Source organism: Lycorma delicatula, chromosome 7, assembly GCF_047948215.1.
Source record: "Lycorma delicatula isolate Av1 chromosome 7, ASM4794821v1, whole genome shotgun sequence".
NCBI classification, from domain to species: Eukaryota; Metazoa; Arthropoda; class Insecta; order Hemiptera; family Fulgoridae; genus Lycorma; species Lycorma delicatula.
The window spans coordinates 95,167,880-95,187,435 of NC_134461.1; the positions used below are offsets into that span (position 1 = coordinate 95,167,880).

At 33.5% G+C, this 19,556-nt stretch overlaps 1 protein-coding gene across 1 annotated transcript in view; it reads left to right on the top strand.

Annotated features, from left to right (window-relative positions):
* Positions 1 to 12,374: 12,374 nt before the first annotated feature.
* The window catches only part of Sulf1 (Extracellular sulfatase Sulf1), a 140,572-nt gene continuing 133,390 nt past the window's right edge, over positions 12,375 to 19,556 (top strand). Inside the window, exon 1 of the mRNA XM_075372217.1 lies at positions 12,375 to 12,616. The gene's annotated coding sequence lies outside the window, so the exon portion shown is untranslated. The remainder of the gene's footprint in view (positions 12,617 to 19,556) is intronic.

Sequence of the window (19,556 nt, forward strand, 5' to 3'; positions counted from 1 at the left end):
ATTCTTTTGTTTGTCATACGAACTTGTTACTTGTTTTCTATAACGGTTTAGGTTTAGTTGGTTAAATTTATTTTATGGTTGCTCATGGATTTGCTTCTACTGGTTTTTTTTATTTGATTGAGATTATTTACGATCTTTTATATAGATGTAGGTTTTTATTGTGAGTTCAACACGCAATTACAATTAAAAAAACCAATAACAAAAACTTAGCAACTACAAAACAAACAAAATAAGAATGCAGGAAAGTCCAAGCGGCACCCTAAATGCCCTCGGCAATCCTTTCCTTTGCCATATAGTGTATGAAACTCTCATCTATTATCCATTCGGCCTGGTTTTGCCAATTGAAACGGAGATCTAGCGCAGATCCGATAATATTGAGCCGACAGATACTCTCCGTACATACCAACTACTTTGAACAAACGTATAGAACATGATGTACATCACCCAATTATCCGCATTGCGGACACATTCCTGAGTCCTCTGCAGCCTGTTCCGGAAAACGCCATGCCCAGAAAAATATTGCGTCACATACTTATTTGGGTGTACCCAAGAAGCGCCCTGCAAACAAACAACATCAGGAAAGAGACCATGCGTATAACGTCCGCCCTCTGCCTCATCGAATCTGGCCTGCCACAAAGCATTACCATGTTGTTCAATTACCCCAACTTTGTCAGAAGTTAATCCACCTAACTTTTTGGCATAACTCTGTTGTCGCTCTGACGCAATCAAGTCTATCGGTTTCACGCCCGTAATCACCAAGCTCGCCTTCTGTGAATACGGTAGCCACCCGCTACCGTTCAAAGTATAAGGCGTTGAGCCCTCAACAGAATGTTCCGATAGCTTTTAAACTTTAGCCTATCCGCCCAAACAGGCGCCACATATAGCATAATTGCCTCGCATGGTCTTAAAATTAAGACCCTAATCAGAATTGACCACACGCCAAGTACCAAAGAAGGCACTACAGGTCTTCTCCGCGACGTATTGAAGGTGCTTCTTGAACTGCATTTTCTCATTGAGAAACACCTCGACGTACTTTTGAGCCTGAATGTATTTTATGCGCTAGCCTGCCATCGAAACACGAATCTTTTTTTTCCTCTCTGATCTACTTGGGACGGATTTGCATTAACGCTTAGCACGACCCAAGCAGAGTGTCCCTTGACTCTAACGAGCCTCCACCCGCCGGCTGTATGCCGGTATGGCAGGCCCGTTCGGATCTTTTAAGATTTCTTCTTCTTGCCATGCCTCTAACAAACCAGACTAGGGTAATCCGGGCCCGACTAAGCCGTTCCCGGGACTAGGTCTTTTCGATTTTTTTTTTAACTCCTATCCCTCTATTCATCACCTGATTTTCCATGGTATTTTCTGCCTAGGTTAAAACTATCCATAGAGAGTTTCTTCTTTATCTATCATCGATTTCGATTCATAAACTTATCAGGGTAAGACGCTGTTGATTTCATCTTTGTTTGCCACCGACCAATCAAAGAGGGGTAATCTGGACCCGACTTTGTCGTCCCGGGTCCCTCTCCAGCCGTCGATTGTCTTTTAACCTTATATTAGTTCCTGGAACCAACTTTTGGCATCTGATTCTTTAGTATCTAATATTACGGTAATCACATTCTCTATTTTTCTCCATTCCTGTGTACCACGTAGCATACAGTTATTACAGTATCTGGGGTAATATTCGTGATTTTTTTCTCTTACTCTTATGTCCAACCACTTATCACAAACGAAGAGTGTGTGCTGCGGCGAGTCAGGTAACCCACAGTAAACACAATTATCAGATTCTCTTTTCTTGAATCTGTTTAGATACTCTCCAAATTCCCCATGGCCAGAGAGAAACTGTAATAGAGAGAGATGTAAAATCCCACCTCCCCGTGGCCCCCTCCTACCATGGGCACAATGTGGGTCATTTGGTCCACAAGCTAGTATGGGCTGTATCCCACATCGTCTGCCACTCTTGTAATACCATTTCAGCCGCTTCTTGGGGATTCATACCTTCATATATACGTTTACGCTTCCTTGCCAGAAGATGAATCAGCAGGACACAACACGAACCTGTCGCCTCAATGCCAAACGGCCTTTGAAGAGCATCATACTGGTCTTCTCCGGGCTGAAAGTCGTCTTACATTGATGACCCCACAACTCAAGTATTCTATAAGCCTAAATGGTTCGGAATTCAACCTCCTTCGGCGTACTTCGACCGGCAAGACTCCACCATTAACATAAGCCTCAATACGACACCCGCTGGGCAACTTCAGCCGCTGAAGAGAATCAAACTTCATCATCCATGACAAAAAACAAAACACGTTGCCCTGGGGACATCCCTTGGAAACGGTCTTACCTACCTCATGGCTTTCTTTCTGTTTCTCTTTAGCCTCCGTAAGGTATGAATCTACCGGAACCACCGCAAGCTATTACTTCAGAGGATGAATGAGAATGATATGTATAAATGTAAATGAAGTGTAGTCTTGTACAGTCTCAGGTCCACCGTTCCTGAGATTTGTGGTTAATTGAAACCCAACCACCAAATTACACCGATATCCACGATCTAATATTCAATTCCGTATAAAAGTCTTTACAAGGGTTTGAACCTTAGAACTCTTGACTTTGAAATCAGCTGATTTGTGATGACGAGTTAACCACTAGACCAGCTCGGTGGGGTCCTACTTCAATCGCGCGGAGCAGTATATCCCGATCTCTGATTGCATTACCTGCAATTTACTCATAGTGCATTCTTTTTTTTGCAGTTGATAAATGGCCGAGGGCCACCACAAATTGTTAAACGCCACTGAAATGTCTAGGAAAATTCCCAGAACATATTTCAGCTCACTGGTTGTCACCACATTCATTAACGGAGTATGCCCTCCTCAGTACCTTTTCCGGGACGAGCCCGTACTGGTTTTCTATCAATAAGCCATGCGAGGTTAACCTCTCATTTATACGAAGGGACAGAACCTTAATACAATAGGGAGAACCTTAATTACAATATAAATTGTACCTGTCTTTACATACTCGTAACGTGCATCAAAGTAATAAATAAATGATTAAAATCGCAGAGTTGTGATATCAAAATATTGGTTATTAAAAGTATTTTCTATAGAATTTACAGAAATATATCAAAATATAATTAATGAAAAAATGTTTTACATTACATTAAAATCGGTTCAGCCATTTTCATAAAACTTTATTATGGATCTTACCGATTTATTGCTTTTAATAATTAGAATCAGTTTGCCGCTGGTACTTTATTTCATTGCAATAATTAATTAATCCTATTTTGTTAAAATAGTCATATCCTGTTAAGTAAGACCGCCTTGAGATTACTAAAACAAAGTTTTTTTTAATTTACCGGTAGGTAACTGATACGAAACATGACTGAATCTAAGAAGAAATGTCGACTGTACAGTGTTGATTATTTAAAATTTGGATTTCTTCCATCAAAGGCAGACAAGCGATGTCTATATGCCTTTTGTGCAGCAAACTTTTGAGCAATGACTCTATGAAACCATCGAAGCTCGAAGATCATCTAAGAAGGTGTCATCCTGATAAAATAGGTAAAGATTTGAAATATTTTCAAACATTGAAGGAAAAATATGAAAAGAGACCTATCGTGCACAGTATATTCGCTTCAAGGTCTGAAAGTAACGATGATGGCTTGCGGGCATCGTACAATATTTCATTACTTATAGCGAAATCTGGAAAACCGCACACTATTGGAGAAGAGTTAATTTTACCTGCTGTTGAAGAGGTTTTAAAAACTGTACTGCACAAATCTCCATTTGACATACTCAAAAGAATTCCTTTGAGTAACAACACTGTACAAAGACGAATTGATGAAATGAGCTCTGATATTGAAAGTTTCTTGTGTAATTATCTGCAAACAACTCATTTTTATATTCAACTGGACGAGTTAACTTTACCTGTATTATTATTGGCATATGTTCGATTTGTTATGGACGAAGAAATTCATGAAGAGCTACTATTCGCGAAAACTTTGGAGACGGACACTAAAGGTGAATCAATATTTAATGTCCTGAGTGATTTTTTTAACGAAAAATCAATTCCATTCACAAACGTCATTTCGGTGGCAACAGATGGAGCTCCTGCCATGGTCGGGCGATATCGTGGGTTTATAAGCCATTTTAAAAGAATTATACCAGTGGTAACTGCAATTCACTGTGTCATCCACCGACAACACCTAGTAGCGAAAAATCTGAGTGATAGATTGCACCAATCGCTTCGACTTGTAATTAATACTGTTAACAAGATAAGAAGCAGTGCATTGAATACGTGTTTATTTACCCAATTGTGCGATGAAAATGATGAAGGCTTCCAACGATTGCTCTTACATACTGAAGTACGCTGGTTGTCGAAAGGTGCATGTTTAACAAGATTTTACTCACTTTTTGAATCAGTTTTAGAGTTTCTGGAAGGTAAAGATTCAGATTAAAAAGAAAACCTGAATCGCGTATTTGACAGATTTTTTCAAAAAATTTAATGACATTAACTTACAATTACAAGGGGACAGTCTCAATTTAATAAAAACAAAGGGTGTAATTTCAGCTTTTCTTGGAAAATTGAAATTTATGAAGCAAAATATTAGTCGGCGAGTATTTTCCCAGTTTTCAAACTTGTCACAGGTAGAATGCCTTGATGAGGATATTCAGACATACGTTCAACATTTAATTGCCCTGTATGAGGACTTCAAAATCACATTTGAAGATATTCTGACGATGGAAATGCCACCATGGATCACTAATGAGGAGCCATGATCATAATTCAGCACTAATGAGGAGCTGAAGGTGAAATTTAAAAGAGGGTATCAAACATTTTGGCTGCAGGCAGAAATACCAGAAAAATATCCTGGACTGTGGGGAATTGCGAGAAAGCTTTTGATAGCGTTTCCCTCGTCATATCTTGTCGAAAAAAGTTTTAGTGTCGTTACAAACCTTTTATCAAAAAAAAGGAGCAGATTCAATATCACAGAACGGGAAGATTTGCGCTTATTTCTAACAAAACTGAAGCCAAATATTGAAAATTTGCTGTCAATCCATCTAGTACATCCCTCCCATTAAAATTGTAACTATTTTGTGATTGTCATTGTAGAAGTTACATTACGTTATTAATGTTTAATTTTAATTATATTACGACAATTTTATTATATTACATTGCAATATGATAACAATAATAATTAATAGTGTAATGATTACATATCTGAATAAATGCAACACAAAAAAATATACTATTTTTCTTTTGCTTTTTACCACTCTGAATGGGAATTTTTCTAAATAAAATAAGTGAGAATTGATTGCTTTTTAGTGCTGTGAGTAGATGTCAAAAATGTAAAGTTGGATGGAAGCATTTTTTTTGATTGGCCAACTTTACTTTTTTGACATCCACTCACAGCACAGTCAATCAAAAATTAACCAATCAATTCTCACTTTTTTTCGGAAGCTGTTAGTTCGTGGAACTCAGCCGTAACGCAAATTTTCATAGTTAGATCTAATCTTCACATTTTCCGTCGACTGGAAATATGGTAGAAATGTAGCTGCAGGGGGTCCACCGGAACCAGCAAAATTTTGAAAGTGGACTATGAGAAAAATAAGTTTGGGAACCTCTGATCTATGTCATACACAATAGTCCTTGGGCGCTTCTTATGTTTAGGGTCGATTTTTATGTCGGAACTACCGACCTTGAGCGAGTCTGAGATGACCTGCACGGTCTCTTTGTCATCAGCAATGGCAACTAATTTGCCTTATTTGTTTCTTTTATATTTCAAATTTTCAGGATCGACCTCGTTCGTTTAAGGACGACTTGAAAATCGTCCTTCATCTCTTTTGTAGTCTTAATAGCTGCCCCCACTTTTAGGTTGAGAACAAAACCTCAGGCTGTTTCCGGAACAAACTAGCCTCCCGCTTTTCTTTTAATACCGCAGAGTACCGTTTACGCTAAGGTACTGCCAACTGCAGAGAGCGGGGACAGTCTCCGACACCACCACCTCTCTAACCTCAGGCGGTTTTACGACCAACCTTTCTAAACTGCAGCCAGAGCATCCAAAAATGGTTTTAACTCCTTTACCATAGGAGTAATCTTACCCCGAATATTCGAACCACTACTCTTCGGGTTAACAAGCACTTCTGTCAGAGAATCAAACTTTTCTTCAAACGCTCTCATTAAAGGAATCGTACCGCCAATCTGTCCAACCGTTTTATTAAACTCATCAATCACTTTCAACATCAGGCATTGAGACATCCCAGAAGTCTCCACTGTGACCTCCTCTTCCTCCCATGAGGAGGCAGAGTAGTCATCAAGTCTAGCCTTAGTAATAGCCTGTGGAGTCTTACCTCGCCTGGATCTGCCCAACCTCTTCCCTTCAGTGTCTGAGACTATTTTTTACGTAAAGGAAACCAAAAAACTCAATTAAATGAAAATAAAAATCAAATATTAGTTTGTTTACAAACTTTTTTTTTAATCTCCGAAACTACTGTGAGGTATTGCTTCAGAGGATGAGATGAATGACAATATTTGTAGCGTGTGAAAATGCCATGGTTGACCGGGATTCGAACCAGAGAACTCCGGATGAAAGGCCGAGACGCTACTACTCGCGCTACAGAGGCCGGCTTGTTTACAGACTTATGTAAACAAAAACAAACGTAAATGTGTCAACCAATAGCAACACCACTGACAAAGCGATCGGCCTATAGCAAGCCACCCAGTATAAACAAGACGGTTGTCGATGGCAGCACCAACTAAAATAAGCTCAAAATAATAAATTCCAGAGACTGAGCAACTTCAGAATAATATAACAACAAAAATAATAGCAGTCCACCCCCTTGAAAGCGATATAAATAAATTTTTAAAAACTGTTCAAACTAGCCTAGATAGCCAGTTAGGCTACATTAATAATAATATTCAAACTAATTACTGTGTAATTTTTGTGAATTTTATCATTGCCTTTTCCTTGAATTCACCTACTTCGCTCATTTTTTTCTGAAAACGGGCGAAGTTAGTAATCTTTACCTTAAATCCTGGCACTTTTATAAAGTTTCATAAATCAATTTTACGTTCTCAAATTGTTCGTGTAGATTAAAATGTTTACTTTTTTGGCATCATAGCTCTAGAGCTATGCCGCAAGAAGGAAAGTATGACTATCAGTCACAAAAATGAGGTGTTGGTTATTTTACATTTTTCGACATTTTATGACCCAAGACCCCAACAAAAGAAAAAAATTGGGGTGTAACGTAGGTATGTTGGTTTGTTTGAAGCTTAATAAACTTTGACTGAACACACCGATTTTGATGAAATTTGGCACTGAGGCTCGTGTATATGAGGCAATTCGTTGGTAAAAGTTTGGGGTCAATATCTCCAGGGGGAGATTGTCTTTTGGAGTCAACAAAATTTTGTAAACTTAACCCCAATTTATATTAAGCTCGGTACATGTGTACATGATTATCTTACTATTTAAAGAAAAATATTACTCCCAGATTCTTTCCCTCCCCAAAAATAAAAAAAAATTAATTTTTTATTTATTGCTTTTTTTCGTAAGCATATTAGTAATGTAAGTGGTCCAAAAAATACTTTCGGGGCAATTGAGGGTGGGGGAGGTGATCAAACTTTTAAAATATCGGGTTTTAAAAGTTTTTGTAAACTTCTTTCACGTGTTATTATTTTTCCACTATATAAGAATAAATAACCAATCCCAGGAAAGTACAACAACTTAGTTGTCAGCTTTTTTATTACCTCTGGTCATTATTTTTTCACGATTTTTTTTTCATTATTGTAATTTCAAAATTATTCCAGGATCGGCAGCTAACTAAATAATTATCATTATTATAATTCGTTTAAACTTATCGGGTATTTTAAGGTTATTTATTTTAGAAAAAGCTAAAATAAATTCCATAAATTCAGGCAGATATTATAATATGTTTTCATTTATTTAATTCAATGATTGTAACTAAAGCGCGCGCGCATATCGTATTTTATTCGCGCAGGCGTGGCGGTAGTAGCGGCGGCGGTCGGCACTAACTAAAATAATGTAATTTCACAACTTTCATAGAACAAATTTCGTTTGTACGATCGGCAGGCTGGTGTAGCCGCGAGGCTTAACGAACCAGGAACCGAGTCAGCCGGGCGATCGAGTTCGAAACCCAGCCAAACTGAGTTACGTTTTTACACTTTAAATATTATTAATTTATTTAATTCTACCGCTCACCTGTATCGTCACAACATAGCAGGACTACACATTTTTTGGGATGAGGGTACGATTTTGCAGAAACGTTTTTTGAACTATGGTCTTTTTAATTGTTAACAAATGTACCTAAGTAAAATATGACCTGAATTAAGCGAAGTCTCGAGATACTGAGGATGTCCTTACTCTACATCCTCATCCCATTGACCTTTCAAGTTGAAAATTTAATGCCATCAATGCCCCATTTATAGACGTAATCTGATCAAGTTTGGTCAAAATTGGTCCAGTATTTCTGAAGATATAAGGTGATTTAGAGCCCAACACCGAACCCACACGCGTACATTATTAACATTCGGAAAATTTACAACCTTTTTTAGGGTTCCTTAGGTGTCAAAACGCCAAGATCCGGTGAAAACCGCATATGCCCGAATTGGACCGATTACAATACTTTCCCTTCTTCTAGAGCTATAGTTCTGCTATAGCGCTATCTAGACGGGGAACTAAAAGCATTAGAGAAATAAAAAGGTCCTTTCTAATACATCGAAGTATCTGAGAATGGAGGTACTCGGAATATATGAAGTTAGTCAGTCGTTAGGATACTCTATATCCTGAGGACAATGAAAATAAATCTGGTTTGATAAATGAATATTGTTTGGTATTATTATTATTATTTTGCTTATGAAGTGATAATTCATTTATTATTATTATTTTAAATATAAACGCATGAGCAAGTCAATTTTTTTTTTTAATTTACTAAATATCATTACCTGGGAAAAGATTACATGTGAAAAGTTTTAGCTCCATATCTCTGGCAGATTGAGTAATGATGCATACCATCTGAACTACATAAAATTAGAAATCGGCCAAAAAATTCTTCACTTCAAAACTAAAACCTAATCTGCAGAAGGGTGTCCCTGGTAAGCCTAGAAACCCCGTGTAAAGTTGAATAACCGTAGTGTATATTGTCGAGTGTTCGCGGCTCGATCAGGATATTGAGAGATTGAGAATTGAAAATATTTATATAATTACAATTTATTAGTTTAAGAACAAAAATCAAACAAAATTCATTATTATTCAATAATAACAATGAACGATAGTAATAATAATAGGAATTATAACCACAAAAATAATAATAAACAATGATTGCATACATAATAGAATTTCAAGTAAGGTCAGGATTTATTAACAAGTAGTCAAATTATAACCAGAATTCAGTTCAATTGACAAAAGCCATTATAATGACCACTAATATTTACACTTTCAAACAGCTGGTATTGTATGTAATACTATGAAGATAAGATTAGTCTGAAGTTCTTTCGCTACAAATATCTTTCCTGTTCACTAGTAAAACTGCCCAAATAATTTATGAATGAGTTCAATACTTTATCCCTTTCACTAATTGTCTTTAGTCCTCACCAAACCACTTCCCGTTTTCACGTACTGTCTACCTGGAATGCTTGTGACGTCATCTTAATCGCGTCGAACTTGCACGCACTAGACAGTAGCTCCTTTACTGATCGCACAATACTCCTCGCTTAATCAAAAGTGGAACTCAACTCTTCTTCCCTGGAGTATTTATATTCCTATCCTCTTTACCTGCAGAACCAAACTCTGTGAGTGTGAGAATGATCTTCCGAGAAATTTTCCCACACATTCCTACTCTGTTACGGTAATTCTTCTCATGGAACAACATCTGCTTTAGGTATGTCAGCGAGCAGTAATACAAAGAACGATGGTTAAACGGACCTGTTAGGCTTAGAAAAGGTTCCTTTTAGATTTTCTTCTAAAAATGGAATCCCTTTTGGATTCCTTCCATTATTATATTTTCTACTACTTTCTTCTTAATCGGCAGGAATTCGTTACTCAGGACCGTTTGACCGGCCTTGTTAGAGTTTAATATGTATGCGTATAAACAGTGCAATCCATTATTTATCAGAAAAAGAGATATTTATTGTTGCTTTACACTATTTTATTTGATTTTGCCGCATGTAAGGCACATAAAATGGTACACGTGATTAGACAAAATTGCATTATCGAGAGTAATACTGTTCTTTATAAAAAAAATTATGGTGAACAAAGAGAAGATGTCACTTATAATATTTTACATTTCTATGGACTTGACGTGCATGCTTACATGTTCAGTAACAGTATATTCAAGTTAGTGAAGATAAAAAAAAAATGCTTAACTTTTTCTAAATAAACCTTAAAGTTTGATCGTATTATTTGTGAGGGTATACCTTTGATCGTATTATTTGTGAGTGGAATACCTTTTTTGTGAATGACTGATATCTTATGATAGGAAACATAACAATCATTACGGTTATGATAAGCAAACCTGTATAAATTATAAATATTTAATTTCCTAATAGTAGCTGATGTAGCATGTTTTACAAAATACATTTTATTTACTTCTAATATTGAAAGTCTATTTAATATTATACGTAAATTTTTTCCGCAATATTTTATATTTCTGCTAGGATTGTCATAATTGATTTGAGAGTTATTTTCTGCCCTTCTTAGCATTATCATTCAAACATTTCATTTATAGTTGAAGGGTTTTGAAAATGGAAGTACTCTGAAACGTGCCAACCACAAATGCTAAGTGGAAATGAATCTCTTTCATAAATTTAATTGTAACAATTTTAGTATCATTAGCATTGCTTGTTAGTAGGGCTTCACTCACTATACCTGCCAAAACTTCAGTGAGAGCTTGGTTTCATACAGTTCAATATTAGCAATATTTCGCTTACTGATAAATATGTAGTTTGGCAAATTATATAGTATGCATATATTTTTGACTTGTGTCCAATTCGTTATCTATATTGTAATTATCTCTTTTTGAATTTAGATCTACTCTTTTCTCTTTGTCACAGATTGACCATCTTGAATAACATCTAAAGTGCAATATTTTTAGAATTCCGTCCCAGCTTTTGTCTTAAATTATATGTTATTTTCTTCATTTTACCCAAAGGATATAATTCAAATGTATTTTACATTACATAAAGATATACATTTTTTAGTTTAGATTTAGAATAGTGGTTGTATATATGCATCAGGTAGCCATATCCCTGGGAATTTACAACAGCCTATCTTCTTTTAACCTCGTTGAACAAAGATCCCAAAACCTTTTCTCAGTTTACGTATTTAGTTTCAGCAACATTGAACCAGACCTCCGTTTCCGTTTTTACCAAACCCAGATCAACGTTTCCTAGATACGAATACTATATTTCTCTACGAGAAATGCTTCATCCTATGTTAGAATCTTATTTCGTAGTGTAACATGTGATGTTAATATATTCCTAATTATAAATTCTGTGAATATCAAGAAAATCTTGCTTTTTATATGCTGCTAATAAATCTCCACTGTTTTTATCCTGGAGTTAAGAAGGTATTGCAAATTGAATTTAAAAGATTTCATGACCTGAATGAAATGTGATACCCTTAACATTAGAAAAACACATGTAGTATACGTACCTAATATTTAAGTTCAGTTTGGGAAAAATTAAGCCCTGTTTACTCGAGTAAAATATATTTATATTTAATACAGCATATCTTAAATGTAATTTTAAATTATTTGGTTGAAATATCATTTTAACGATGGTAATTTATTAGAAACGACGGCATGGCCTTCCTGCCGACCAAATTGTTACGCTAAAATGATATATTTATATATATAAATACACACACACACATCGATGAAGGAAATAAATATTTTTTTAATAGTGTGTGATTCTTATAATGTGTAAAATATTCAAAAATATATTAACATCATCTACAAATCAACAAAAGAAAACTAATTCTATTATTAAGATTTATATACGTAAATTTCATTTCGTATGCCTTATTGGTGTAGTAGTAATAATAATTTATTACAAAATTATATAGCAAAATAAAAGTTGACTTTTCTGGTGGGAATGGGAGGCAGGAAGAAATAAACCACTAGTCTGTATGAAATAAAATGTGAATAGTTCATGAGGTCGGTTCGATTCAATCAGTCTAGTTCGGCTGACCCGAACGTGCGTGTATTAGTGTGTGTGCGCATAGTGTCGCAGTCAGAAATACAAATTTAATGCCGTTCCGTTCCGACTTCTCCCCTCCATTGATCAAATCTGTTAACTCACTTCGTCCCCACTCTTTAAAGCAACAGCGTTTACTGTACGTATCTCCCCACCACTAGAAAACATGAACAGCTGGAAGGAGTTGTGGCGAGGACGGCCGAGGCGAGGCATCGAGGTGTGATTGAATTCAGTCTTTCGGTGGACTGTTCTGTTAGTCGTTGTAATTGATGAGATTGATGGCTTGTTGTCGCTAATATTATTTGTATTATCGTATTTGAAACTGTTAGAGCTAGTTTCACATAGTATAAATATCAGCCTGTTGTTTGTTTCAATTTTCGTCGCACGTGTTCAGCCCTCGACAGTAACTCAGGTAAGTGTTTCTTTATAGTGTTTCTATCACCAGTTCATTCACGTAAATTACTGGAAATTGCATTAATGTGATCCACAAAGTTTGTAACCTACTTGAATGAGAATCATTGATATGTAATGAACACACCCAGTCGTTCAGATCTTAAGCTATTATTTTTTTTTTAAATTTGAAAACATCATGTAGTACATATCTTGTTTATAGGTACATATATTTAAAGACTTATAGGTACATATATTTTATAGGTTATTTATAACTAATATTAGTATAATGTATTTATTAAATAATAAAACTGTTTACATAAAATGTTAACCTAATTTTTATTACATTTAATTAATTCATAGTGACTTTTAACAAAAACAGTTGACAGTGGTTTATGAACATTCCGTATCCTAATTGCTACTACTTCTGTCATAAACTCCGGATTAAATTATAGGTTATGACAGTTTTTTTTAGAAAATATTGTTCTTAATTATTTTGTTTGTTTATTATATGTCGTCTTTTATAAAATCAAAGAAATAGTCGTAATTTGTTTCTTATATTGTTTCTATTTTCAAGTAGTTATTTTGACAATTTATTTATATTTAACCTTTGACCTTTTTATTTTATTTAACTAGTTTTAAAGTAAATGCGTCGAATTTTCATTATCATACTTGTTATAATTTTTAGGTATAAAAAGAACTTTTTACGTAATAGTGTCTAATTATATTTAACTATTTTATAAATAATTCTCTAACGATCTTCTGCACCATATAAAAATAATTTTGCCTAGAAGAATACACATTATTTGTATACATATATTTAAAAGTACATATTATTATGATTATTTTATTACACATTATTTATTTTAGTAATTTATTACATCCGAAAACAATATTAGACGTCACAGTCTTAATCCTAATAAATAATATTTTAGACGCACATATAAATTCAAAAAATAATACAATTAGCAATAATAGTGTAATTTATTTATTTTATTTATTAAGCCCCTTTTCAAATTTTTATAACTAAAAATTTATAAGTGGCTTCAAAAAACTAATAACCGTAAATGATTTGACAACTTTTTTGTTTATGATATAATTTTAAATTAACAATGAAAACGGGGAAAAATTATTATATAAACATTCTAAATTACACTGTTTTTTGAGAACGATTTATTTTCAGAAAGGGAACACTTAAGTTAAATTTTTGAAAATATTCCCTACAATACTTATTTAAAATTTTATTTTTGTTTAATTTTTCTGTCTTAAATATTTTTTTTTTAATTTCATCCTCAAACTATGATAAATCATAGACTCTTTTAACTAGCAGAGGAGGAACCTCTTATGCAAATTAAAGAATTCTATTTTCGTTAATATTTTTCTTGTAAGGGGAGGTTTTTCTTAAAAATGCATTGCACCGGGAAACCTTTAAATTGTCTTGACAAATAGTATTTCGACTTCTGTCCGAAATTAAAAAAAAAAAACCTTGTAACGTTTGTTCATAATTAATTTTACTTTTACCCCGTTAATAATTTTTGCTAAAATTTAGCTTGAACGTTTTAATCTAAACATAAAAATAATGTTATCATAAAAGAAAAAAAATTCCTCAAAGCTGTTGATAATAATATTGTTTAATTATTGCCCATTAAAACGTTTTGCTGAAATACATTCTTAAATCCATCATTAAAAAATAGTTTATGAACGTCAATATTTTTTAATTCATACGAGCAAGCAAATAATTAAAAATGTAGTTATTTATAAAAGGGAATAGTAAAAGTTACACTGTAAGTATTTAAGTAAAAAATAAAAATAAATTCTGCAGGATTTATAAGACGCGTTACGCGATTCCCTGAAAATTGAGACATTAATGGATTATGGACATGTACAACATTTTTCAGTATTTTATTAATTATTTTTATTATTGGGAATAATTAAAAAAAAATAAAATAAAATATATTATTGTATATTATCATATATATTTTTTTATTTTAATTTTTGGGTACGGATAGTGTATTTGAATTTTGTATTTAAATAATTGGTAATTATTTAGTTGAGGTGCTTCACCTTGAAATCACAAAAAACATATCAAAATTAGTAAAAATTTACATAGTGATACAAATAAATGAAGATATGAACATGAAAATAAATAATACAATCTAACCAAACTTAATTTACGCCCGCTAACCTTGACTAATCAACAGTAATGTTTTGATTATTTAAGTAATAAATAATTAATTAGGTTAGGTTCAGCTGTTGATGATTGCGGTTGCGTTTTTCTTGCTCCGAGTATTCGTGGTTATTATTGCAGTTTTCGTTAATAGTTGTGTTACTTTTTCGTTTTTAGTAGTTTTGTTCGGTTTTTGTTGAGTTTTCGTTTTTTTTTATTTGTATCACAATGTAAATTTTTACTAATTTTCTATTTTCCGACACCCAAAATACATCATTAAATTAATAAATATTAATTTTGAATGAATTTAATATGTTTTTTGTGATTTCGGGGTGAGGCACCTCAACTAAATAATTATCAAATATTTTTTTATTCTTACAATACCGTTCATTTAAATGGCGGAAGTTGACCTATCGATTAAACATAATTAAATTTATAAGAATTAAATATAACACACGTTTTACTCTTGTTCGTAAAGTTGTCCTCTTACTACTGTTATTAACACTGCATTATCATTTAAGGATGGCTAAAATTATTTTTGGACTATTGAAATATACATCTGCGGTTAATTTAAATACTCCATCGGCCAATTTATCAATGTACTATCCGGCAAATATAATTAAAGAATACATTTGGACTGTGCATACAACGTAGAATATGAAAACAGTGAAGATTATTTACATTAACAATAAAGTAATGAAACATTAATACATTTTATCTTTACAAAGTTCAGTACAGTAAGTTAAATTTTTTATCCCGGTTTATTTATGTAGCTTGTAGTCAAAATTATCACAAGTCTACAACATACCTATTACGGAATAAAATTATCAATGGCATCCGGTAAATATTTTTTGACTGATGAATTAATTCACCAAATTAGCTTGACGTGGGAAAGTAAAAATACGTAGCTTATTAAAAATGCCTGACCGACCAGAATTCGAACTCGGTACCAGCGGATGAAAGACTGAGGCGGTATATCAGATATATTTTATGTAAATACAAAAAAAAAACAAAATAGATTAATGCAGTAATATAACCAGGTTTAGGTAGAAGAATGTGAGGGGAGGTGATACGTCCTTGGTTTCTTCGTTGGGTCCGATCCAAGGACATTGAACTTTCTCTCGCCATAGCGCCATATATCTATCTACTTTGCGGTTCTTCCAGGGTTGTTAATTATATATCTATATCTACAGTAGAAAACGTTTTACGCGAAATATTACACGGGTTGTAATTGATGTTGCAATTTTATGGATAAAAAAAATTTAATTAAAAAATAAAAAATTAACATGGAAATTGTTAAGCAGCAGATTTTTTGCTGTTTTTTTTGTTGTAACTACGTAAATAAAATCCATGCATATAAACCTTCAAGCTCCGTTCTTCTTTGAAAGAGAGAGTATGTGAGTGAGTGTATGGTACCTTAATACTATACCTGCTACTAAAAAATAGACACCCTTTCTACAAAGTTGTCCGTTTACGAAAAATCATTGCGTTTCCCTTTTTTATCATGCGTGATTCATTCACCTCAAATACACTATCTAAATTTTAATCTTGTAATATATTTGGTCACTTTAAGGAAAAACCGGTGTGTTATTGTTTTGATTGGTTGTTATATGAAAGAATTACGTAGAACCTTGTAAATCTTTAAAACAACTCACAGTTGTTTCACTTCTATCTAATCCTTTTGAATTTTAGAAATTAAACACCCGAAGAAAATGGGTTATAATTTTTTGTAAAATTATAGCGTGATGAAAATTGGTTTCATCACGCTAAATGCTTTAAGCACATCAAGATGAATTCATCATTCTTGAACAGACTACGATCTTAATGTTAGTTTTCATTATTGTGTCTCAAATTTTTTCACTATTCAGGTTTCAAATTTTGTTTAACAGACTATGATAATGAAAATAGTGTTATCTAACAGTTTTATAACGGTCCCGATGAATTCGATAATTTATTGTTAACATATCTCTACTTTCTATCATTGGTGAACAATATAATTTGGTTTTCGATATAACTCGGAAAGTGGAATATTTGCTCATGTCGATAAATTAAAACAGTTTTTGAATTTATTAAAAAAATATATATATATATTTATTTTGTATTATATCAAGAACCATTAGGAAGTTTAACTTTATCCTATAAAAACCTCAATTCCTGATCAGGCTATTTGTATAACCGGATACGAAACAAAGAATCTGTGTACAGGTCTATGACAATAATGTACCCAATATACCACCCCAATTTCAGAGACGGCAATTAAAAATATATCTTATACAAATTTAACTGGCTTGTAAAAGAAAAATCCCACATTATAGCAGGTGTTTTGATCCCGCAAATTGAGACTGTGCGGTATCTGGGACTTGACCTGGAAGTGTCACGTGAGAATTGAGAGGAAACAGCTAAACGCCAGGTACAGGGAAATTCATTGGCTGCTAAGGAGCAACTCAGGCATCACGTTATCCAACAAGATCTTAATTTATAAGGCTATCCTGCGCCCAATCTGGACGTACGATGTAGAATTGAGGGGAACGGCTAGTACTAGTAATGTGGAAATTATGCAACGATTTCACAACAAAGTAGCGAGGGTAATTGCCGAAGCGCCGTGGTTCACGCGGAATCATGAGATTCACGATCATCTGGAGCTCCCGTCGGTTTGTGAGATTGCACAACAGCTCAATGCCAAATACCTGCAGAGGCTTGAGAATCATGTAAACCACTTTGCAATTAATCTACTCCATAACAGCAGAGACGTCCGACGGTTGAAACGTGCCCATGTACTCGACTTAGGCTCTGCGTATCAGTTTGGAATCTGACACCGTCAAGTTTAGTGGTGTCGTATCTAATTTCTTGTTACTTCTCTTTCTTTTTTATTTGTTATTAATATTTGTTTTGTGGACTATATGGTGCTGAAATTAATGGTTTGTGATTTATGACTGAGCTTGAAATTTCATATTGGACTTGCAACTATTTATTGTGTATTATTTATTTGGAGGGTTCCTTAAGGACCTTATCGCGTCCTTTTGTCAGGAAACTTACTTATGGCTCCGCAGGAGAGTCGATTGTAATTATAATTGTTATTGAGCAAAAAAAAAAAAAACAACATTATAGCAGAAGGGAAAGGGATATGTGGTTATAAAGAAATGAGTTATCCACAATCGGACCGTGAAACGAGATAACCACCACATCCATAGGACTGCTTTAGGATTGTTCCAGGCAGTGACTATCTATTTCGCTCGTAATCCCTCAAGAGATTAGGGTTATTTTTATTTAAGATGGAGGGCAGTACGTTTTCGATCAATGATTTTGTGTAGACCAGTTTAATTATGATAAGACGTCATGGATAGCCGAATACTCTATGGAATTAAACTATATAAATCATTCGGTTAAAATATTGTATATTGTAGCAATAAATTGCGCTCGTTAATTAAAAAAATCTGACTTTATACAAAAAATAATCTCAAGATAAAATTATTCGTTTGTAAAATAATTTTTTTTAATGGATTAAACATGGTTAAGCTTAATTGTAATACAGTGTATTTTTACGTTTTATTCCGCTTTATTTTCTTTCTCTTTACTTTTTGTACTTGAAATTCAACTGATGCGAAAACAACAATGTCACTTTAATATATATAAAGGGGTTCATTTTTTCTTGAACGTCCGGAACCACGATTAGGTATTACTTGAGATGATGAAATTGGATAACAATTTTTGCAGCGTGTGAAAATGCCATGCCTGACCGGGATCCGAACCCGGGACCTCCGGATGAAAAGCTGAGACGCTTACCACTCACGCCACGGAGGCCGGCATATAAAGGGGTTTGGATTTTTTCTTTACTTGATCGCCGGTATCATATGTTGTAAACAAATTTTATGGAAAAGGGATTTATGCCTTATTAAAACCTGCTCATTTCTGAATTAATCTTAAGAATTTAAATATGTTTGACAAAAATTTATAAACCTATAAAACCTATTAATTAGTAAGAATTTGTTATTTTATATCAGCGTTGTACTATCTTTGTAATAGATTGTCTAGATTACTTGATTTGGGGTTTTATTGCAAATTCCTTATTTTTATAACTATTATGTTTGATACCTTTATTTATTAAAATTATTAAGGTATATTATTTAATGTAATGTAATTGTTAAAACTTATAGTGAAAGAAAATATATTTCAACCATTATTATGGATCGTATTATATTAAAGGTTTGTTTATGCCTGTCATATTGAGATCTACAATTGAAAAAAAAATTAGTTTAGAGATAAAACAATAAAATTTAACATAATTTTTTATAATATTTTAATGAAAAAATTAAACCTTGAAATCATTTACCAACAGGAAAACGGGGGGGAAAAATTATGTGCTTTGTATATATTTATCTTTATTAAGAATAGATATTGGGGATTAATTACGATTATTATTATTATGCATTATATAACTAAAGATTAGAAGTATTTTTGATGCATAATCTGTTTAGAAACATAGCAGGGCCGATAAAATTAATTTAATATATAAAATATTAATTTTAAGAGTGATGTAGAAATAAAAAATGTTTATATATTAAAAAAAGACAAAAAAACATTATACCCACCGGGTTGGTCTAGCGGTAAACTCGACGTCCGTAATCAGCTGAAGTCGAAATTTCAAGTCCTAATAATTTCAGTTGCTTTTATTCGGATTTGAATACTAGATCGTGGATACCGATGTTCTAAGGTGGTTGGGGTTCAATTAACCACACGTCTCAGGAATGTTCAGCCTGAGTTTGTTCAAGACTTCACATTTACCGGTACAGTTAAA